Here is an 8,748-nt window from a genome sequence, read left to right as displayed (position 1 = left end):
GTAGAGTAGAAAAAGATCACCAGATAGTTTTAATTATAGAGCTATGACAATCAAACCTAAACCAAGCCCACTGCCATAGAGTTAATTGCAAAGAGCACAAAAAAGTATATAGTGCACAACTTACAAATTATCAGCGAAATTTAAACAGTGGAAAAAAGAAAACTAAGAAGAGAAAAATTTGGATAAACTTAAAATATTTAAGAACATGGAAGATGTAAAAATATATTTTTACATAAAAATAAATGGACTTTAAAGAAATCACGCATAAACTACTGCACATTGCATAAATACATTTACATGAAAATGCCAGAATAAGCAAATCTCTAGAGAAGGAAAGTATAGTAGTCATTGCATAAGGCTGAGACATGAGGCATTGGTAGTAAGATAGTAGAATTTTGACCTTCATGTGGAAGATGAGTTCGTTCCCAGTCAATATACCTCATGTGCAGCCACCACACATCTTTCAGATAGACTAGGAAGAAAGAATGGTGATCTCCTACTGAAAATTAGCCAAAGAGAACCCCATAGATCATAATAGTCTGATTCCCAACTGATCATGAGGATGGGATAGTATTGGACAGCACTTCATGCATTTGTGCGTGGGATCACAATGGAGTCACGGAAAACAACAAAAAATCAGCAAGACTAGGAAGAAAGAGATAAATGGAGTGAGTGATTGCTAATGATCAAAATCAAAGCAAAGATGGAGAAAGGCACTTAAAAAACTCAAGAATACTTCCACAACATGTGAAAAAAAAAAAAAACAAGAAAGCTTAATGTATGTGTAAATGGACAAGTCTATTAGAAAAATTAATAGTGTACTATCACATACAATTAAAATTTTGCTGAAAAAAAAAAATTAAAATTGGTTGCAGAAGTACATCAACAAAGAACTGCCAGATATTCAAGTTAGATTCAGAAGAGGGGATGGAGAGAGGTATATCATTGCTAAAGCTAGATGGATCTTGGCTGAAAGCAAAGAATATCAGAAAGATTTTTTCTTGTGTTTTATTGACTGTGCAAAGGTATTTCAGTGTGAGGGTTGTAACAAATTATGGAAAATACTGAAAAGAATGGGGATTGCAGTAAATTTAATTGTGTTTGTGTGGAACCTGTACATAGACCAAGAGACAGTTGTTTGAAAAAAATGCGGGGATACTGAATGGTATAATATCAAGAATGGTGTGTGTCATGGCTGTATCCTTTCACCACACTTTTTCGATGTATATGCTCGGCAAATATTTTGAGTGGACTATATGAAGAAGAACATGACATCAGGATTGGAGGAAGACTCCTTAGCAACCTACAATAAAAATATGACACAGCCTTGCTTGCTGGAAGTGAAGAAGACTTGAAGAACTTTCTGATAAACAAGAAAGACTACAAACTTCAGTGTGGATTACACTTCATAAAGAAAGCAAAAGTCCTCACCACAGGACCAATAAGCAACATCATGATAAATGGAGAAAAGATTGAAATTGTCAAGGATTTCATTTTATTTGGAACCACAATCATTTCCCATGGAAGCAGCAGTGAAGATATCAAATGACATATTGCATTGGGTAAATTTGCTGTGAAAGACCTCTTTAAAGAGTTAAAGAGTAAAGATGTCACTTTGAAGACTAAAGTGCACCTGACAAAAGCTATGATCTTTTCAAAAGCCTCATTTACATATGAAAGCTAGACAATGAACAATGAAGACCATAGAAGAATTGATACATTTGAATTATGGTGTTGGCAAAGAACATTATATTTACCAGTGACTGCTAGAAAACTGCCAAATCTGTCTTGGAGAAAGTGCAGCTGGAACGTTCCTTAGAAGCAAAGATGATAACACTTCAGCTCTCATACTTTGACCATGTTATCAGGAGGGACCATTCCCTGGAGAAGGATATCATGCTTGGTTAAGTAGATGGTCAGCAAAAGAGAGGAAGACCCTCAATAGGATGCATTGATGAGTGACTGGCTGTAACAATGGCCTCCAGCATAGCAATGGCTGTGAGGATGGCTCAGGACCAGGCCTTGTTTTGTTCTGTTCTCCATGACGTCACAGTGAGTGGAAAGTGACTCAATGGCACCTATCAGGAACAATGTTAGGAAAATTAACCACCTTCTGGTTGAACTAAGGAGCTCTGGTCGTATAATGGCTAAAGCATTTGGTTGCTAACCAAAAGGTCAGTGGTTCAAATCCATCAGCTGCTTTGTTGAAGGAAGAGAAAGCAGTCTGCTTCTGTAAAGATTTACAGCCTTGGATACCCAATGCAGTCGCTATGAGTCAGAATCAAATCATTGCAGTGAGTTTGGCTTTTTTAATTGGATTAACTAATAAAGGTGGCCAAAATCATGATAGAGGAAGAAAGGTATGACTTAAAATTGTAGCATGTGCTTTTAAAAATTTAAAATAATTTGATCCTCCTTAAAAAAGATTGAAGAAGAACATAGGGAAAGGGTGTAACACTCTACTTTTGAATAACAGTTTCTGTATAATATTTGTGCTTCCCATGAAATATTGCAAGTTACTGAAAGCTGACCAAATCAAAGGTGGGGGAAATAAAGTCTTTGCTTCATATTAATTCAATGTACTTTATGAATCTTATAATTTTATGGATTCAATATTTCAGATATTTTTCCTGAATTGTAAGGCTTATACTCTTTTGTAACAAAAATATTAATTGGAGAGCTAGTTAACTTCTTTGATTTCATATGTGTGTGTGTATGTATATATATATATTTATCTGAGTGTCCATGGGAGCAGGTTTGTAGTGATTTTACTACCTCCACTATTTCTAGTGTCTACAAGGAAAATTGGCCCAAAGAAAATACCCAGTGAGTATTTGTTAAGTGAATCAATGAATATAACATTTGAGAAGGTTTCACTGGAACAGGAAATGGTGATCATCACTTATGCTTTTGCTGGAAAATGTAAAAAAAAAAAAAAATAATAACTTACCCTTTCATTTCTCTTTTAATGCTCTTTATTTGGAGAGATACTTTCATTTGATTTGGTTGTATTTTATTTTTTGTTATTATTGATTTGGAGATGAAACCAGCATTTCAATTTTAGAATGCTCTTAACATGCCTATTATTAGAGAATGTTTATTTGAAAATGACTGACTAGACTAGGATAAGTGAGACAGTATTTTATGAAAACTAACCTGACTGGAGAATTTGAAAAGTTCACGATATATGTATAATCTGTACTTCACATCCATTTATTTCTTGGAAAATATTACAAGACTTTTGACTGAGTCATTGAAGGCTTGCTTTACTTGCTTGTTCGTCAGGGTGTAAATGAAAGGGTTCAGCATAGGGGCGATGGAAGTCGTGAGCACTGACACACCTTTATTAATGGCCACGGATTCTTTTGCTGAAGGTTTGATGTAGATGAATATGCAGGTGTCATAGGTGATAGAAACCACAATCATGTGGGAAGAACAGGTAGAAAAGGCTTTTTTCTTTTGCTGGGCAGATGGAAATCATAAAATTGTCCTGATGATGTAAATGTAGGACAGAATGACACACATAAGTGTAATAATGAGAGCCAACACAGCACACATTATAACAGTCTGTTCTATGAACCAAGTATTTGAACAAGAGATCTTCAAGAGGGGAGATGCATCTCAGATAAAATGATCGATGATATTAGAATCACAGAATTCAATATTTAAACCCATGCTAAGTGGCGGGGTTACAATACACAGACCAGCTACCCAACAGCAAAAGACAATCCTTCTGCAGATGGTGTTGTTCATGATGGTTGCATAATGCAAGGGTTTGCAGATGGCCACGTAGCAGTCATAGGACATGGCGGCTAGAAGGAAAAATTCTGTTACACCAAAGAGGTGTGTAAAAAATACTTGACTGGCACAGGCACTGTAAGTAATGAGCTTATCACCTGTTCCTATGTTATACGAGTATCTGGGAATTGAGACAGATGTGAATGAGATCTCCAAAGTGGAGAAATTTTATAGAAAAAAGTACATGGCTGTTTTAAGGTGAGAATCCAGTGAGATTAGTGTGATGATGGTCCTGTTCCCAGTTACACTCAACATGTAGGTGAGAAAGAGAAAGATGAAAACCAAAACCTGTAGTTGTGGGTCATCAGTCAGTCCCAGTAGAATGAATGTTGTTACCATATGATTTCTCATCACTGACTCTTGACTTCTGTCTGATCTGCATGTAATACTCAGAGTTATGTTATTACACATCATTTTAACAGTATTACATCTATCATATTCAGATTTTTCTTGTTAATGGAAATGTTTTATTCAAAGATTCTACTTTTCAAATCCATACTCTGACTAGGATTACGTTTGAGTGCTTACTAGTCTCTCACCTCATAAGGATCAAAAATGATGTGTGCCTGAAGTATGATTGTTTGATGTATTTGCTTGACACTTGTTCTTTCTTAAAGTTCTAAGATATGTCACACAGTTTGGGTTCACTGTGCACATTCCATAGTCTCTTGAAGTCTTTGTTCCATCTCCATGTTTGAAGAATTTTTTCTGCTTTTGTTCATAGCACCCATGCTTTTCTTCCATGTATAGCTCTAACTACTACATGCACACATGCATGCGAACACACACACACACACACACACACATACAAAACACCTCCTTGACTCTTTCTTAGCTTTCTCTGTTCCTAAGTAACCACTTATATTCCCTGGTATTCCCTGGTGGTGCAGAATGCAGTGTATTTTAATGCTTAATTAAATGAATTCCATGTATCCTTTCATGGAGTACTCACATATATTGCTTTCAAATACACTGTAGATCTACAGATGATATTTTTTTTTCTTAGTCTTTTACCTGTTTTCATTTCTTAGTGTATTCTTAATTTCTCTTTACCTTTTATCATACATTCCCTCTGAATTTTTATCAGTTCTTACAGTTTCATTTTAAAATAGTTTCTAAGCTTAAAATTTTTCTTTATTGGTGAATTGTGAAATTTTTTCTTTTGAGATCGCAAGTTATTTGTATGTAAGTTATTCTGTAAATTAATGTATTCTTCTGTGGTTGTGGGACAGAGTCAATTCTATCTAATCTATGAATACAGTTATTACTTCATGAGTACTGACTCCAAGATAAGAAAGAATTGATCTGGCTCACAGTTTGCCTGATGGCTAGAACACTCTCAGAGAATTTATGGGTGCATCGAACAACTATATTAGATCAAACTGATGTGTATGTGAAATAAAGCTGCTAATCCTCTCTAGCTTCCTCCACCCCTCCTTCTAATGTCTCAGGTAACAGGTAACAGAGTAACTGTATTCAGTCCTACCAACACTGGACATTACTCAGTGCTCTAGAAACATTTTTAGTTCCCCCCTTATGATACTACATGGGAGCTCGGGTGGCATAGTGCCTAAGGCACTTGACTGCTAACCAGAAGGTTGGAGGTCCAAACCCACCAGCCACTCCTCGGAAGGAAACTTGGACAATCTACTTCCATAGAGATACCACTTCAGAAACCCAAGGAGGGGTCACTATGAGTCAGAGACAATTCCACGGCACATAACAAAATGGCACATAACAACAACACAACAAGATACTACAAGGTATAATAAAACAAGACTTAAAAGCTGACTGACAGTGAAATATGACCAAGTAGTCTTTGTTTATTTTACTTTCAAAATATATTTTTGCAATGTGGACAGAAAAGGCTAATGAGATGATGTAACTTTAGCTAGTATGTCATTCTTTTGGGGGCTTGTGAAGTATGCTTGTATAATTATATGCTTATGTAGATCTTTTCTGTGTGAGGTTGACTATGTACATTATAAATTTATTAAGTCCTTTAAATGTCAATATAGTCCTATGCATAAAATATCCTAGAAAATGACATTTATAGATCTAAGGAAACTGCATTTTAAAAATTGAGAAAATGGGCAGTTTGCCAATTATGGAAATGATCAGTTAAATCTCCGATTTTTAAGAGAGTTATAAAATATATTTTTCCTCCAGAGTATAACAAGACTTAGATTACACAATAGTCAACACAATTTAAATGACAAATTTATCTCACTTACTATTATGACTGCTGTGTTGTCTGTTGAAACACTTCAAGTCTTAAAACTTCTAGGTTGAAAATGGTGGTTGGGATGATGATTTCTGTGTGAACTTATGATTTTTCTTTGAATCCACTGTTATATTCATGACAACTCTGGATGCATAGAGCTCAATGATGTATCCATATTTATTCAACTATGGGACTTCCTTATTGTATCATTATGATTTCCACAAGAAAGTACAAAACAAATAATAATAACAATAATAAGAAGAGGGTTATGGACTGTCAGGAATTTCCCCCAATTTCAGGAGAGCTGTTCTTTTTACCTCTCAGGGCATCAAGTGAGTTTACTATATCTGGCTTCACATTTGCTTTATTTGATAAAAATGTTAATAAGTGAATAAACAAAGAGTCCTTAGTGACCCTCACACAGAGTCGCTAATTGATCTTCTGAGTAAGGAAATTAGAGAAAAAACAAAACATAGTAATGACTGCATCATTGGAGATAGTGTCCTTGGAGACAGGGGAAGGCATGAGACACAGTCCAGTTGGACAACAGAAGATTTATATTATCAAAAACAAGTTTAGCTTCATTTTACTGTGACATTGCTTAATCTGATACATATCATAGGGGAAGCTCATATAGATACTACATTTCTTGATTACTGATTGGTTACATGAAAAATTTAGTGTATTTGGAAAATTTCAGCTAAAGGAGCAAAATAGGAAAAACATGAAATTCCATAAGCCACATTGCTGATGTGATATACATATAATTCCAGACATTTATTTATACAATTATATCAAAATATTTAAGTACTACTTAAAAGCAACTAAATACCAACAATAATTGCTATTTATTAGGTAATTGTATAATTATATAATTGTTGTTGTTGTTATGCTACCAGAGCTCTGTATATAATTGTACAATTGTATAATTGTATAATTAGGTACACAGCTTGGCAAGTGTTCTTAAACTTCTACACCTACTGTAAATTAATATGCCTGTGATTTTATATGAAGCATTGGTTACAGTAATTTATTTGTAATATCTTAATGGCTCTTTAGATTTTTAAATCAATTTTCTGTAGGTTTAATTCATGTTCTTTATAATTTGTCACTAGTAGTTAATGTTTTTCATTTGTCTTGAAATTGTTTTTTACCAATACTTAAAACAAATGTAGATTTACCTCCATTTCTTACACACACAAAAATAATTCTGCAAAAAGCATCTGATAGGAAGAACCTTGCATGCTTGTTAGAATAATTGTCAGAAGTATACCTACTGGGTCAAAATGATATTTGTTTTTTCAGTGGCTAAATAATAGAGTTACATGTTGTTGTTGTTGTTATTTGCCGTCAAGTCGGCCTGACTCATAGCGACTAAGAATACTCAGATTTTCAGAATGGAAAAAACTAGAGTTACATAGTTTTTTCCATTCTGAAATTCTCGGTATTTTTGTTCTGATAATTTTGTTTGAAGTATTCCTGGTTCCTAGGTTGTTATTATAAATAGCTTATTTCCACCCCCATCAAGGTGTTTTTTTTTTTTTTTTTTTAAATTTTGGTAAGGTTTACAGTAAATGTGTCAGTATTAAGTATAAACCTCAATGAACTTTACATGTGTGAAGGAAGTGGGAAGAGAGCTGTTAAGTTGTGAGGAATTGCAATCAATGTCATGAAACAAAATGTATATGAACTGTATGGGAAATGAACTTGCTCTTTAAACTTTCACTCAAATCACAATAAAAATAATTAATATAATTACCTTGTAACAAAATCAGGAGTCAAAACATAGATTATTTTCATCCTTCAAAACATTCTCTTGTTCTCCCATCTAAGTGCCACAGAAACAATCACTATTTTAACTTTTATCACTACTTTAACCAAAAATGATGAATTTTACTTTTTCTTTACCTTTTTATAAATAGAGTCCTACAGTATGTATTATTCATTCAAAATAGTCCTACAGTATGTATTATTCATTCTAGTTTCATTCATTCAAAATAATGTCTTTAAGATTCATCCATGTTGTTTTGTTCATGAACAGTTTGTTTTAGTTGCTGTATGTGCAAGACTTATGCTTTTATTTATTTTAATATTTATGGTACAATTAAAATAACATTAAACAATAACAAAAACTATCATATCAATTGATACAGAAAAGGCATTTAACAAAATCCAGTATCAATTCTTGATAAAAACTCTCAGCAAAATAAAAATTGAAGAAAATTCCTTAATATAATTATGGACATTTAAGGAAAACCAATGGCCAACATACTTATTAAAGGAAAGAGACTGAAAACATTCCACTTGTGAACAGGAGCTAGAAAAAAAAAAAAGCAATAAAAACCATTAAACAACTAAAGAAAGTATTCATGGAATTAGAGTTTCTAGTTTTGAGTATTTTGAATAAGACTATGGCCCCCTAGCCAACCTTCAGGTCTGAAACTGACTCACTTCTGTGGCTTCCAGCCGAGAAAGTAGACAGGCATATGAGCTGAACATTTTCATTAGGTAGATACACTCCTTGGAGCAATCAATCATGGGGGAACAGAAAGGCAATGCTTGCATAAGGAGACAGCTCAGGGGGCAAGAGTGCATGGGGGAGAAGGATACAGGGAAGAGGTAACTACCATGAGGAAGTGGGAAGAGAGCTGTTAAGTTGTGAGGAATTGCAATCAATGTCATGAAACAAAATGTATATGAACTGTATGGGAAATGAACTTGCTCTT

General features: G+C 34.1%; 1 pseudogene; it reads right to left on the bottom strand.

The window, feature by feature from the left end:
- Nucleotides 1–3,213: 3,213 nt before the first annotated feature.
- Nucleotides 3,214–4,218, bottom strand: LOC103212346 (annotated as a pseudogene).
- Between the last annotated feature and the right edge of the window lie 4,530 nt (nt 4,219–8,748).

Source organism: Orycteropus afer, unplaced genomic scaffold (assembly GCF_000298275.1).
Source record: "Orycteropus afer afer isolate SDZICR_OR568_19922 unplaced genomic scaffold, OryAfe1.0 scaffold00923, whole genome shotgun sequence".
NCBI classification, from domain to species: domain Eukaryota; kingdom Metazoa; phylum Chordata; class Mammalia; order Tubulidentata; family Orycteropodidae; genus Orycteropus; species Orycteropus afer.
The sequence above is the reverse complement of the archived record's forward strand: the minus strand, read 5'-3'. Positions and strand labels throughout refer to the sequence as shown.